The sequence below is a fragment of the Pogona vitticeps genome, chromosome 15 (assembly GCF_051106095.1).
Source record: "Pogona vitticeps strain Pit_001003342236 chromosome 15, PviZW2.1, whole genome shotgun sequence".
Taxonomy (NCBI): Eukaryota; Metazoa; Chordata; class Lepidosauria; order Squamata; family Agamidae; genus Pogona; species Pogona vitticeps.
This window is the reverse complement of record NC_135797.1, coordinates 12,181,725-12,196,454: the sequence shown is the minus strand read 5'-3', so window position 1 is coordinate 12,196,454 and position 14,730 is coordinate 12,181,725. Positions and strand designations below refer to the sequence as shown.

Genomic DNA, 14,730 nt, shown 5'->3' with positions numbered 1-14,730 from the left:
AATAGAACCCACAACCTTGGGAAGTGGTGAGCAAAGTTGGAGGCATTTGAGAGAGCCATCTGTCAGATCTGCTTTGACCGGGATCAAATGAGCGATGACCTTATAGGCCCCTTCCAACTCCATTATTCTATAATTTTGCAAAATGGAGGCAGTGACAGATTTTCCTTTCTTGGGCTCCATGATCACTGCAGATGGTGACAGCAGCCATGAAATTAAAAGACGCCTGCTTCTTGGGAGGAAAGCGATGAGAAACCTAGACAGCATCTTAAAAAGCAGAGACATCACCTTGCCAACAAAAGTCCACATAGTCAAAGCTATGGTTTTTCCAGTAGCGATGTATGGAAGTGAGAGCTGGACCATAAAGAAGGCTGACCGCCGAAGAATGGATGCCTTTGAGTTGTGGTGCTGGAGGAGGCTCTTGAGAGTCCCCTGGACTGCAAGGAGAACAAACCTATCTGTTTGGAAGGAAATCAACCCTGAGTGCTCCCTGGAAGGTCAGATCCTGAACCTGAGGCTCCAAGACTTTGGCCACCTCATGAGAAGAGAAGACTCCCTGGAAAAGACCCTGATGTTGGGAAAGTGTGAAGGCAAGAGGAGAAGGGGATGACAGAGGACGAGATGGCTAGACAGGGTCATCGAAGCGACCAACATGAATTTGACCCAACTCCTGGAGGCAGTGGAAGACAGGAGGGCCTGGCGTGCTCTGGTCCATGGGGTCACAAAGAGTCGGACACGACTTAATGACTAAACAAAAAAAGGGGTGCATTTCCTACCTCTTTTCATCTCCTCCCCTTTTTCTTTTTGGAAGGCACCACCCCCTGCTCCCACCCATTCCTCCATCCCCGAAGGGTGCTCTTCTGCGTGAGGTGAGGGCCTCGATGGCAGCCATCCTGGTCTGCTTGTTGTGTTGCTGAGCCCTGTGTTTGTTGACCAACCCTAAGGGGCACAACACGCGGCCAGTTTTGCGAACAAACGGTCCAGCGAGAAGGAAGTGATTGGAAATTAATTCGGTCCGTGGAACGCCCGGCCCAAGAAGCAAGCTGTGTTTGTCTGTCTCACCATGTTGGCTAAAGAAAAGGCATGAAGGGGAAGAAGCAACGGAGCAGAAAAATATTTCTTTTCTCCCCTCCCTGTCTTCTTTTGCCAACATGCTGGCAAAAAAAATAAATAAAGGGGATTACCGTCTCATTGTTCATAGTACCTTGCTTTTAATTGTTTGTAAAAGTGGAAATGATTTGTATAAATTTGGAATAAGCTTGTATTGTGTGTTCTCTCGGCATCAGTTTTTAAAGGGAATAATATGGTAGAATGGAAAGAAACATCTGTTTACCTACACGATACACAGACAGATGCCCACCTGCTGAAAAAGAGGGAAGAAAAGGAGGCCTTTTTTTCGAGGAAAGAGGGACCCGAGAGGGTTACCTGGAATGGGTACTGTGCCTCTGATGTCATTAATTCCCTTAAAAATTCGCTGGCAGAAAAACGAGGTTGTTCAGAGCGTTTGGGGTTGCTGCTGTGCGAGAGAGAATTTTGCCGAAAAAAGTGAAAACTCTGCAACTTTCCGGTTCCAAAAGGAGCTTTTCGAAGGAGCCCTGGGGGTGCTACAGGTGAAAGATGATGGCAGAGGGAAAGGGGGGTGTCTCTCCTGGGCTAGCAGAGCTGGCACTACCATGAAATGTGCGCACAGCCTAGCAGCATCCTTAAGCTTGGACACAGCTTACAGTATTTTCTAGAGGTCCAGCCCCCCCCCTTAAATTTAAAACAATTAAACAAAAAAATAATAATTTATTTTTAAAAAGGCCACAGGTTCAGACGCCTGCCTCGTCCGTCGAAGCCGGCGTGTTCCGACGCGCGTCGGCCCCGGACGCACGTGAGGACGGCCGCCTTTCCCCTCCAAGCGAGCCGGGAGCGCGCGCGCGCGGGGGTGCGCGCAGCTTCCACCTTGCCTCTTGCTTGGAGTCCTGGAGGAGGGGCTTGGGGGGTTTGTCTCCGCCCCCTGGATCCCCCCCCTACACTTCCCACCCCCCTTCCCTCCAGCTCTCCCCAAGCGGGGACGCATCCTGGCGCTCTGCGCCCGGGGGTGACCGGCGCGTCGCCAGCCTTTCGCCTTCCCTGCGCGGCTCTCCGATCCGGCCCGGGCGATGCGGCGCGGGAGGGGCCGCCCCTCCGTCCCTCCCCGGGGACACTTAAAGGGGGATCCGGCGCCGGAGCCGCAGTGAAGCCGGAGCCAGCCTCCCGGGAGCTGCGGAGCGCAAGAAGTGGGGGGGACAGGTGGGTCCCGAGCATCCTTCCCCTAAGGTCCAGAGACGGGCATCTTGGGGGTGGTGGTGGAAGGGGATCCTTTGTGCCCCACGGATCCTGCGCTCCCCCTTCCTTCTCCCCCCCTCCAGGGATCTTGGGGGGCGGCGGCGGGTGGGTTTCTCTCTCCCGGGCTGCGTTTTTGTGCCAAGGCGAGGTTTGCGCGGAGGCGAACGTGGGGACCGGCGGACCCGTGGAAGGGGGAAGAAAGGACGCGCTCGGGCGTGGGGGCTGCCTCCCCCCCCTTTGGGGAGAGAGGGAGGAAGGGAAGGACTGATCCTGCCCCATTTCTCTCCCTTCCCCCCTCCAATCATCATCCTCGTCTCGGAGGGGGAAGGAATTGCGCCGAGGTATGTGTGGCTGGACTGGAGGCATCCAGAAATCCCTGGCCGGCCTGCGTGCAGAGATAGCCGGCATCCTGTTCGGCGGGGGAGAAGGCCGCCAGTTCACGCCTGGCTCTTTACTCACGAGTAAGACGCGGTGCGCGCGCCCCCTCCCAAAGAAGAGGGGCTTTTCGCGGCCACTAAGACCTAGTCGGGTTTGCGCGCCTTGCATGTCTTTGGGGTCCCCATCCATTGCGCCCCAGCCGGGAGCTTTGGGGAAGGGCTTCCCGTGCGGGGGAGGGCAGGGGGATTTGGGGGGGTGGATCGCCCTGCAGGTGTGGAGGTGGACCATCGGGGTACCTAAATTTGGGGATCCGGGGATCCTATTAAAGGAGCTGGCCAAGGAAGAGTGGCGTTTTCCTTCCATGGGGCATGAATGGGAAAGGCTAAGAAGCGTTTTTATACTGGCAGCTTCCCAGTTGCTTCCCTCCAGGGCTAATGGTGTGTGTGTCTGTCTATGTGTGTGATTTATTTGTGTGTGTGTGTGTGTAGATGGCAGCGTGGCCAGGTTGAAGGTGCAAGGAGAAGCCAAAAGCAACATGGATGAATAAATTCAGCTTTGGATAATAATTCAGCCTTCAAGAATACTGTACTTTGGATGCTAATGTCGGTTTGCTGGTTCCACTCTGCCCCCCCCCCTTAGGATCTGGGCACTGGGCCCCCCCTCATCTGTTGTGTCTTGAGTGGGGTGGATTAGGAGGAGAGGGCACTCTGTGCATGTCCAGAGGTGGAGCTGGGAGATTAGGCAAGAGAGAGGGTGTGGGTCTTTGGGTTTGGTTGCTGGCATCTTTGCGTTTGATTGTTGGCATCTTGGGGGGTGTATGTTTGTTCCGAGGAGGGCCCCCCTCCCAAAAAATGTAGCTTTTGCTCTTGCTGACTCCAGGCTAGAACTTTGCACAGGACATTTTGGGAAGAATCCAGAGATGCAGAGCGGATAGCGAGATACCCCTGGTCTTGGCACGCTATGAATTACAGTACTATAAAATTATTCAGCCACAGAAGGGGGTGGGTGGGTAAATTGTGCCGCCACTGAGTCTACTAACGACCAACCTCAAAGGTGTCATGTGTCTCCCACAGCCTTGCTCGGATCTTTGCAAATTCAAGCCCATGGCTTCTATTAGGTAATCCGTCCATCTTGTATTGGGCCTTCCTCTCCTCCTGCCTCCTCCCATTTTCCCCGGCATGAATTGGCTTTTCCAACAAATCTGGCCTTCTCATCCTGCGCCCAAAATAGGACCACTTCGTTTTCATTTCTGCTTCTGCAGGTTGACACATCGTTATTTTTAAATCTGCTTTTTGATGCAGGAGGTGGGGGAATTTGCGATGCCGGATACGTCACGGCCGTGATGCTCGTTTTCCTCAATCCTCAGAGATCTGACTAGCTTCCCACCCTCTCTGGCATTTGAGAATCCTTCTCAGCCTTAACAACGAGAGGCGTACTTTTTTTTTACAAAGATGGGAGAGAGACATTTATACAGTTTACTATTTATTGCCTGATTGACTTTTAAAAAAGGAAAAGAGGAGTCGGCGTGGAATGGAGGCCCGTGGGGGAGCGGTAAGTGACATAAACCCGTTGTCTCACGCTGTGGTCCTGATCCAGATGATTTCCGTTCTCAAGAGTGATGGGCCTTGTAGTGTCACACATCTGGAGAGAACAGGTTTCGCCGAAACTAGGATAAAAGGCAGTCCTGCTGGATTAGAAGTTTCCCTCGGTTAAAAGCACTGTTTTCTTTATAGAGGCATTTTGTCGAGTTGAAACCTCAGGGGATTTAGATAAAAGCATCGTGAAGTCCATTCTGAGAGTCATTGAATGGCTTTGTTTTTTTTGTTGAAGACAATAAAATCTTGGCGTCCGGCGCTTCTGGATTGTAGAAACACTCCATCCAATGTGTTGAATGTCACCTTCGTTGCCCGATAGGTCTGCCTGTGTTTGAATGGGGACTTGCCATGCCAAAGAGACAGTCAGTTAATTGATTCTTAACTTAATAATAGTCATTTAAAGAAAAGTACAGTCGTTCGGTCGTATGACTGAAGACCAGCTTGCAAGGTGCATGAACGGGTAATGTCGTATTCCCACCCTTCCTGTGGCTTCCCAGAGGTGTTTAGTTGGCCAGGGTGAGACTAGGCTGTTGATGCGGAGGTCTTCTGGACTTCTCATTAGCCACGTTAATTAAGAAGGTAGCCTGCATGTTCTGGGGGCATTCTGGCCCCTCACACCAGCGGCTGGAAAGTGCTTTCTGACCCAGGACTGATTTTTGAAGCAAAAAGGCGACACAAAAGAAAGGGGAAGGAGGTGGGACTGGATTAGACCCCCCTGGTCCAAAATTGCTGGGAAGTAGTAAATATGCTAAGTGAGTAAGACTCAGGAAGGCCTGGGTTCGAATCCCTCCTCGGCCGTCGAGGCTCACTGGGGTGGGTGTGGAACTGGTCAAATCACTCCTTAAATAGCTCACTTGCTCTGAAACCCACAATCTCTCTACTCTGATTGCGACTTGATGGCGCATAGCGCATTCATAGACATTACACAGGAAAGTACCTACTGATAAGATTTGTTAGACGTTGGAACAGCCCGCCACAGGAAGTCTTCCTCCGGGTCGTCAAACTGCCACCTGTTTGCATTTCAGGTGCTGTCGGTGTGGGGTTGGACTAGATGGTCTCAGGGATCCCGTGCGGTTTTTTGCGAGATGAGCTTGGATTCCGTGTCGTTTTCCTTCGAAGAAGAAATAAACAGAGGCTTCGCCTGTTAAGTAGTGACGAAGAGGAGATTCCACAACTCAAATGATAGCTTGCGCGTTCCGTTTTTTTTCGGTGTCCCCCAAAAAGATGCCATCTGAAGGCCCAACCAAGCCCTTTTGACAGCGATAGAAAGCACTGGGTTGCCGAGAGACCCATGGGGGGGGGGCTGGGATAAAGGCAGCCCCTGATCCTTATCGGATACACCAGCGTTCCCACCCCTTCCCTTCTCCACCCTCCCTTCCCGGCAGCACATAATCCCACGATCGAAGGCGTCCCATTTGGGTCAGTCTCTTTTGCCAGAGAGGGATTAATATTCTGCGCAGCCCGATTAATTTTTTGAGTGGTTGGGGTTATTCTTTCAGACAGCTCGAGGAAGCATCGCTCGCGTGCTTGGAAGGCCGGGGGAGCCTGACGCTGCTCAGGCGGCACCCGGGGTGTGTGTGTGGGGGTTCCTCTGATCCGAGGTGCGTTTCTCCCTCTTCTGCGCATTCGGCTTAGAGGGCTGACTTCGGCGGACGCTCGACTCCCTCCCCAAAAGTCCCCGGAGGTGGACGTCAGCGGGGATCCTGTTTTGGCAAACGCCCCTGTGTCTTTCTTCGCTGCCTGAACTGGAATTCAAGAACCGCAAACCACCTGTGCAGGTGACTTTAAACGGCAGGTGTGCTCTGGCCTTGAGCCCTGAGATATATATTTCAAATTCTGGCACGAAATAATCATAGAAAGAAGGTGCCGGTGGCGGTAACAGCTGCTGGGCACCTCGAGTGGGCGTCCTCACCTCCCGCTTTCCCGGCTGGGCTTCGGCTAGCTGGTGTGTCCGTCCACTGGGGGTGATGGGAGTTGTAGTCCAACATCTCAGGAGGGTGGCCACGGCTGGAACTCAGGGCCAGGTTCGCTGGGAACCAGACCTCCCACTCCAGGTGTTGGGACTCGAACCACAGGCCTGGTAAAGCATAAAGATGCCAGACCGCGGCTACTGAGCTCAAATTTCAAACTCTGGCCATTTCTGGGGTCTCCAGCCAGGCGGGTTTCCTTTTTTTTGGGGGGGGAAGCATCTTTTGACCTCCCCCCTGCATTAGCAAAGCTGAGCTGGCCTGTGTTTCGAACACCCTCACTGCCCTTTGGACGCCCTCTTATCGGTGCCCTGGGTGGGCGACGACACGTTCTGCGGCCAGCCACCTTCCGCGTTCCGCGAGCCAACTCGCAGAATAGGCGCGACCCAAACAAAAAGAATTATAAACATGGAACCGGATCTTGGATCGGCACCCAATTTGGCACGGATGTAGCAGAAAGACGGCTCTTGCTCTGAACCCATTGAGAGATGGCTTAGAATAAACCCTCCTCTCAACTGTTGTCCTTTTTGTTAGGTGACCTACGCCCGGTGACAGGGGAAAGTCCCTTATATTTGACGGCAGGTTTATGTCTGCGAAGGATCTCTCTCCATGGCGATGCCAGGGATTGAACTCACAACTGTCCGCCTTGTAAAGCAAGGTGCTCTGCTCCGTTTAGCAATGGGCTTTGTCTCTAAATTCTCTTTCCCAGATTCATAAGCGCGTAAGAACCTGACGGAGAAATAGTGACAGCCTGCTTTGGCCATCCGCTCCAGGATTGCTGTTCTCGGGATTGGGAGCCTGGAAATTGGAGTATTATGATTTAGCTTAGATTTACTTTGTTTCTCAAATAAAAAGAGTCCTGCGGAATTGACACCGGTGTGTGTTGTGGGCACATGGGGTGTGTTGGCTTTGAGAGCGAACTGATTTGTGGGATGAAACGAATAAGGGGGGAAATTGCTTGGGGCAGCCGACTGGTTAGGATTTACCAAATGAGACTTGGAAAATCTTGTTTTGAGACACACCCCCAGTTGAAGCCAGTTCTATTCTCTCAGTTTACAGTGGTGCCTCGCTAGACAGTTACCCCATGACAGTTTTTGTCGCTAGACATTGACTTTTTGCGATCGCTTATAGCGATTCGCAAAACAGCGATTCCTATGGGGGAATTTCGCTGGACAATGTTTGGTCCCTGCTTCGCAAACCGATTTTTGCTAGACGACGATTTGCTTTTCGCTAGACAATGATTTCACTAGACCGTGATTTCAGTGGAACGGATTATCATCGTCTAGCGAGGCACTTCACAGGCAAAAGAAGAGTAAAAAAAACAAAGAAGACGAAAACATTGTGACCCCTTAAAACGGTTATATTTTAATGCGAGCTTTCGTGGACAAATCCACTTCCTCAGACCTATAAGTGGGACTACCGGGCAAATATTTGTACATTTATTACATGCCCCCAAACCAGAGGTTTGTATTTGAGCACAAGTTGTTGACCTGACAATAACCTTTAAAACCCCGGTCTGTATGCCATTCCCCTGCCAGGAAGCATTGCTCTGTAAATGACGATAATGATTGGTGGCTAAATTAATCCCAGACCATAGAGAATGGACAGGAACAATATTGTAACGAGTATCAACCCGTGGGGGTTGTGACGTGACACTGGGAGACAGTAAGGAAATAGAGCTGGGAATTTCACCAGAACCAACACAATATGATACGTTTTATAGTGACCTAAGAAACCTTGGCTAATATTGAGTCCACTGAGATGGGTGTTAAACGTGTGTATATATTTTATCTCCTATGTCTAAAACTATTACATCACAGGAGGGTTGTGGAAGTATCACAGAGATAAGGAGAGCTTTTTATATCATGTCTTGAGAGGATCAGAAGGAAGGTTGGATATTGACATAACCAATAAAATAATTAAACCATGGCAATCTAGTGGTCCATTAAGCTCCAGTTGGCCTCTCTCATTAGCCGTCACTCACCAGCGCCTCCAACGAATACAGGACTTTCTTGCCACCAGTGGCTTGGCCAGTGATGCCAGGATCCAAATTAGGGAACCTAGAATTATAGAATCAGAGAATCATGGAGTTGGAAGGGGACCTATAAGGTCATTGAGTCCAACCCGCTGCTCAAGGCAGGGACCCAACTTGTGTCTTACTGATGGCGGTCTGATTTTCCCTCGTAGGCCTCCAGCGTTGGAGAGCTCACCACCTCCCTCTGAGGTCATGGGCTCCCCTGTCGTGCGGCTCTAACAGTTAAGAAGTTTTCCCTGATCTTCAGCCAAAATCTGGCTTCCCGTGAGCCCATTTGTGGATGCCCTCCCACTGTTTCCCCCCCCCGAATCAAAGACAGCAGTCAGAAGAAGGGTTCTGTGTGACCTTGAAGACGCCACCCTTCTGCAGACTAGGTACTATAGTCAGAGGTGTGTGTGTGTGTTGTTCATTCCCTGCTGTCTCCTTTTCCGTCTCAATGGCAATGCCTATCCCTTCAGTTCGGATCAAAACACGGTGCGCCAGCTCGGCTCCGTCCGTCCGCCCTTCCTCCTCTCCTGCCCTTCTCATTGAACCCAGCGTCGTGCCACCCAATCCTGAAAGTACCACGGTGTCATCTTGCTTGTTTGTTGCCTTGATTTCCTCCTCGGATCTTGGGGTTTTTTTTTCGCCCTTCTTTTCCCTCCTCACAGTTCCTGTTAAGATATGACACAGCTCCGTTTGCCCTTCAGAAAAAGTCGGCGACTGGCAGAGATAGTTTACGTGGCTAAGATATAAATAACACCCTTGGCAGCAATGTCAGGCGCTGGCATTCTCTGGGGGGGCGGGCGGGCGGGCGGGCAGGTGGCATTGCTAGTTCTTGCCCTTCCCGAATATCCGGCCAATGGAGGGCCCCCCCCTTCTGTTTTCTGTCCTGATCTATTATTGAAAGTCTCCTTGGCCGATTTAAAAGGTGATTTATTAAACTAAGCAGAGATAGTTTTACGTTGAGAGAGGAACAGGCAGCGTTCGAATGACACGCTCCGCAAAACGGAGGCGTGGAAACCGAGGTGCCGCAGCAAGGACGAGGGGGGGCGTGGGGACTACAATGACCATCGCCCCTGCCCTGAGCTGGTCTGATAGGACTCGTCGTCTACCGGCATCTGGAGCTCGGAGTATTCCCCCTCCATGCTCTAGATGAAACGTAAGGAGAAGGAGAGGCCGTTCCTTAGACATGGAAAAAGAAGCAATCTGTACATGCCCAGAGGCACTCTGTACATTATCCTAGACATCTTCGTTCTTTCTAATTACTTATTGTCACCTGCCCCAGGGAACAAGGAGTGGTATCTATGAAGAGAGAAATGGATTATTCCTCTGTTGTAAATGACAGGCGTGCAGATTTGTCCTTTCGGACTACAAATCCCAGCATTCTGGGAGTTTTTGGACGACATGTCCCGGAATTCTGGCAGCTGTCCTCCAACCACTTTCCACTTCCCGATTCTGCGTATCTCTAGTTGTGTTGATCCTTGGCATGGTGGCGAGGGAGGGAGACTAGGCTGACAGGTCTTTGCAATAAAATATGATTTAAAGGATTCATCCGGCGTCATTAGCATGTCCATCCTCGTTAACCCTCTTCCGCTCATAGGATTGCCCAAGACATGTTGGACAAGGGTGTAAGGATTGCTGGGGGCTTTTTCTTTGCTCCTTCTTCAGAATCTAACCTTTGGATTCGGAGCTGAGCTACCCTGGATGGACTTGTATTAATACCTTATTAATGAATATTGTATTAATACGAAGGGGTCCCTTTCCTTTCTGGCCTGAGAATCATCACCAAAACCCAGAGAGGATCAGAAATGGGTGGTTGCAGGGATGATGTTGGACTGATGATGGCTGATCTCCACAGCTCTTAGAAGGAATATGCCATCCACTCTGAGAGAGCCACTGACCGGTCAATAACCCTCCTTGGTCCTTTTAATCCATCACATCAGGAAGGGCGAGTTTTCAGAGCTGAGTGACCAACTTTCCTCTTCCACAGACCCACCTGCTGTGGGGTTTCCCACTCCCCAAAATAGAAATACAGTGGTGCCTCGCTAGACGATGATAATCCGTTCCACTGAAATCGCTGTTTAGCGAAATCATCGTCTAGCAAAAAGCATTTCCCCATTGGAATGCATTGAAATCTGTTTAATGCATTCCAATGGGGAAGAATCGTCGTTGTCGAGCGAAGATCAGCCATAGGAAAGTCGCTTTGCGAACCGCCGATCAGCTGTTTAAATCGCTGTCTTTGCGAAGCTTAGGTTCCGAAAACACCCGTTTTGCAAGCGCGGAGGGAGCTGTCAAAATCGTTGTCTAGCGAAAATCGGTTTCCGAAGCAGGGACCAAACCTTGTCCAGCGAAATTCCCCCTTCTAGGAAAATCTAGGGAAAAAACAGTGGGTTTTGCTCAGGCTTCTTGGTTCGTGGATTACGTTCTGACCCAGGTAGTGCCTCTGAACATGTCCAGAGTGCCTTTGACCTTATTGCTCGGGCGAGAATTTCCAAGGGAGCCTGAAGCTTTGGGATTTCTCCTCTGTCACCCCTCGCAGGCCACACAGTCCACAAATATCTTTTATTCTCTCAGGGGGAAGGAACAAATTATTCTTTCACTCTGTACCTTGTGAGTTATTCGAGTTAAGGAAGCATGAAATATTTGGTGCATAATGAGGCCAATTATACCTCTCCATAGCTGCAGAAGATGCTGTGCGAATGTTAAGAAACAATAAAGGACATTGCTTTCCTCTGACATAAATTTATATTCCCCCCCCTTTTTTTTTCCTGTGAGAAACAGCTCCGGGGGTTCTAAAAACAGATGAGACATCCTCGTTTCCCAGGAGCTGAGAACACCAGAAGGGGGGGGGGGGGAAGCATGAGACGGAAGCAAAATCGCGCAGCAGCTGCTGCTGAGGCTGTGTTCAAAATTTCCACTTTTCCCCGGGGAAAAGACCAAGGAAGGGGATGGTCGTCGTCTTTTTGCAAGAGTTGTCGTAGGACATGCACATCAGGCATTTATTTATTTTCGTCCGCGAGATTTATACTCGGCCTTCCCTCTAGTGAGTTAGAGAGGAAATCCGTTCGGCTCTCGCGTGCGTTTTACCACGGTTTTGTGCCGATTTGAAAGGTGTGCTTTTTCCCTGCATGCACGTTTTAGAGCATTTTTTGGGGGAAGATTCTGGAATCCATCTTTGGATCGGTGGAAGACGGCTCGCCGTTAGAAACACGCGTGGATGCGGTTTCAGTTCCAGATTCGATGGGCCTGACTCGGCTCGAGCCCATCAGATATCGGACTGAAACAGGATCCGTGCATATCCCAGATTGTGCCGTTGGCCACTTGTGTGGGGTGCCATCCTTGGCGGCTTCTCTGCCTCACAGGATCTTCTGCATTTTGTGGGCTGGACTAGATGACCTTTAAGGGACGCTCCTGATTCTGCAGTTCCGATTAATCTATCCGATCGTTGTCTGTTCTTGACCAGCGTTAGGTGCCCAGACACTCTGGCACGGGACGGTGTTTCTTAACACCCGGTCTCTCTTTTTTGCAACGGCAGGGTGGAGAACTGAACCAGGAAGCATTCAGAATGCGAAACAGTTGTTCTCGTATCCCTGAGTCAAGTCCTTCCTGAGCTACACACCTGGAACATAGGAAAGCGCCTTGAAACAGACCGTTGCTCTGATAGTCCAGCATCATCAGTTTTGGGTATTATCAGATAGGCTCAATTTTTGGACCGCTTGTGGCACAGTCCAGTGCTTGGTGTTTCCCAACAACCGCACGACGCAGGGCAGATCACGAATCAGCCCGACCCTGCTCCTTTTTGTCGGCATCAGAACTACTCTTTTTTTGGGGGGGGGGGCGGGGTAGAGCGATTTCCACACCTCGGGGTGGATGAAACAGAATAATTCTGAGCCTAGTAATTTGGGCTCCGGAATGAAATAAAGTCCATTGCCCTTCCACAGAAAAATCCACTCCTGGTTTTCCCAATCCACTCCCTAGCTTTCTTAGTTCCAGCAATAAATATTTAGTCTGGGTGTGAGTCATTTTATTATGGCAGAAATTGCCATCAAGAAGAGTTGAAGATTAACTGTAAATTGCCCAGAAGTTTTCTGGGTGTAGCCTGATCTATCTTCTGCCCATCCTGGTTCCTACAGTCAATATTCCTCCAAAGTCTAAAAGAGTGAGGACTGGATAGTCTTTTCTTTTTTGCAGGACTGGAGCTAATTCCATTTGGGAAATGTCTGAACATCAGTAGAACGAAAGCCAAAGCAAAGCGGCTGGAACGAAATGTTATTGGTACCAATTTTGACAGAGCCCTAACTAGCTCTGTTGGCACTCCTGAGACTTAAAAATAAAATAATATTTTTTTAAAAAGCCCAATTGCTCTGCCCTAGTTTTCGTCCTGAATTTCAAAAATTTCCATCCCAATGTACAAAAATACCAGGCGTCTCTGCCAAGGACTAAACCTGCATGCCAAGTTTAGAAGGTCATGCAAGGTTGTGTGTCTTCTTATCTCTGATCATTGATTGGAGATAAAAGCATTTTTTGTTGCCTGGATCAGGAGCATATCGTTTCCAGTCCAGGGGTTTGCTTGTTTATACACTGCCCGAAGTAGCATGAATTAATTAATTGGGTAGTAAGTAAGTAAGTAAGTAAGTAAGTAAGTAAGTAAGTAAGTAAGTAAGTAAGTAAGTAAGTAAGTAAGTAAGTAAGTAAGTAAGTAAGTAAGTAGGTAGGTAGGTAGGTAGGTAGGTAGGTAAGTAAGTAAGTAAGTAAGTAAGTAAGTAAGTAAGTAAGTAAGTAAGTAAGTAAGTAAGTAAGTAAGTAAGTAAGTAAGTAAGTAAGTAAGTACCCCAGGTGTGCAACAGGCATTGTGGAAATTATGAGCTTCTGGCTGAGAGGGAAACGGGAATCTAATGCTTAAAGCCCAGGATGATCATCATTATCACTTTACAATCATCTTCATTTTCCTCCTGTCTCTTGAGAGGCCCCGATTAGAAATCTGGATGGCTCGGCTACCGAAAGCTCTCAAAACCAGGTCACCTGCTCTGGGACACAGCCGTCTTTAATCGTCGGCAGGTAACTTGAGACCGAGTGACCCCGGCCATTTTCCTAGCCGAGTTAATGGACGGGAGGAAATTAATACCCATCGGGGACCGGGCAGGTAGCCAAGCCTCGTCATTGTTTCCACCCGACCGGACGGGTTAAGCCGCTACCTGAGTTACAGAACACCCAGCGGTCAGCTTGTGTTGCGGCCGTTATTAATAACGCCATTAATCTTAAGAGAAGAACCGTAGCAGCGCTAGGATGAATAATGATCTTCTTTTGAAATGCGTGTATAAATGCTTTGCCCGTGCGGTAAACATTTGAGCCAAACACGGTCCGTTTGCTGCTGGCCGGACAGCTCAGTGAGTTCAGAAGCTGGAGGTTGAGATTTCAGTTCCTCTGTATCTGAATTTCCAGGTTCTTCTTGCAAAAAGGACACATCATCAGTGTGTGTCGGGAATGACGAAGGACTCAGATGGGGTTCGCAGTCTGACTTTCCCCCCCTCTCTGTGCATTCAACTCTCCAGCCACCTCGCCAGCCCCTCCGGCTTTTTTAAACTGCATGGATTTATCGAGCGGGAGGGAGCTGATAAGTTTCCACCCTCCCCGCCCCGGGGGCTTGTCCCCATTGATCCGGCGGAGTTTGTCCTAAATGGGTCCCACGTCCTCGGAACCGCGGCCCGGCTGGCGACGTCCACAGTTTGTGGACTTCCAGCCTTTTCTCTCCTGCCTTTGGGTGGATTTTCAAGGACTTGGAAGGGTAGTTTTGTTAGGGTGGCCAACGGTACACCCAATGCGCCCTCTCTGCGGATCAAAAATGTCTCTTCTCTGCTGGAAGAGAAGTCGATTCCTTTTTTTCCCCCCCGGCCGTTTGATCAGCCTGTCTCGCTGGGATGCGGAAGCCGGGGGGGGGGCACCGAAATAGGCAGTCCCGGGGGCGATCGGTTTGTCTGCCCTTGGCCACCGGATTGACTTCCAGGTGCAAAGTTCAAGGTGATGGCTTTGCTCTGGATAGCCCGTTTTTTTTAGTTCATATCATGTCTCTTTTCCTCTAAAGGGCGGCTTAATCTCAATTTAAAAAGGTGCAAAAGAATCCAGCCGTTGTATTTACTGCACAATTTGAGAAAACACGACCTTAAAGGCAAAGGGTATGGTTTAAAAGAGGGACGCTAGGAAAATCTGAGGAAATCCCTGGGCTGTGCTGAACATGTAGCATACCACACGAAATCGGTTTCTAAAAATTCAAATTACGGGTGTGTGGCCTTGAGCTAGATGAAGGTTAGTTTAAGGACGGGTGAAGTTCACACTTTCTTCCCCATCTGGTTTTAATCTAACACGGGCTATCTGCTCCTCAGGGGGTGATAATGGGGGGAAAAAGAGAACTTCATTGCCACAGAAGGCCTAATAAACACACACACAAAAACACATGGAGTGGATCCTT

The 14,730-nt window shown here is 50.0% G+C and overlaps 1 long non-coding RNA gene across 1 annotated transcript; it reads right to left on the bottom strand.

The window, feature by feature from the left end:
• Positions 1–4,150: 4,150 nt before the first annotated feature.
• LOC110091758 (uncharacterized) lies at positions 4,151–13,950 on the bottom strand. The gene is made up of 3 exons (XR_002302531.3): positions 8,847–13,950; positions 8,232–8,307; positions 4,151–5,391 (listed from the first exon to the last, which is right to left on the bottom strand). It is a non-coding gene; the product is annotated as an uncharacterized LOC110091758 (long non-coding RNA).
• Positions 13,951–14,730: the final 780 nt, after the last annotated feature.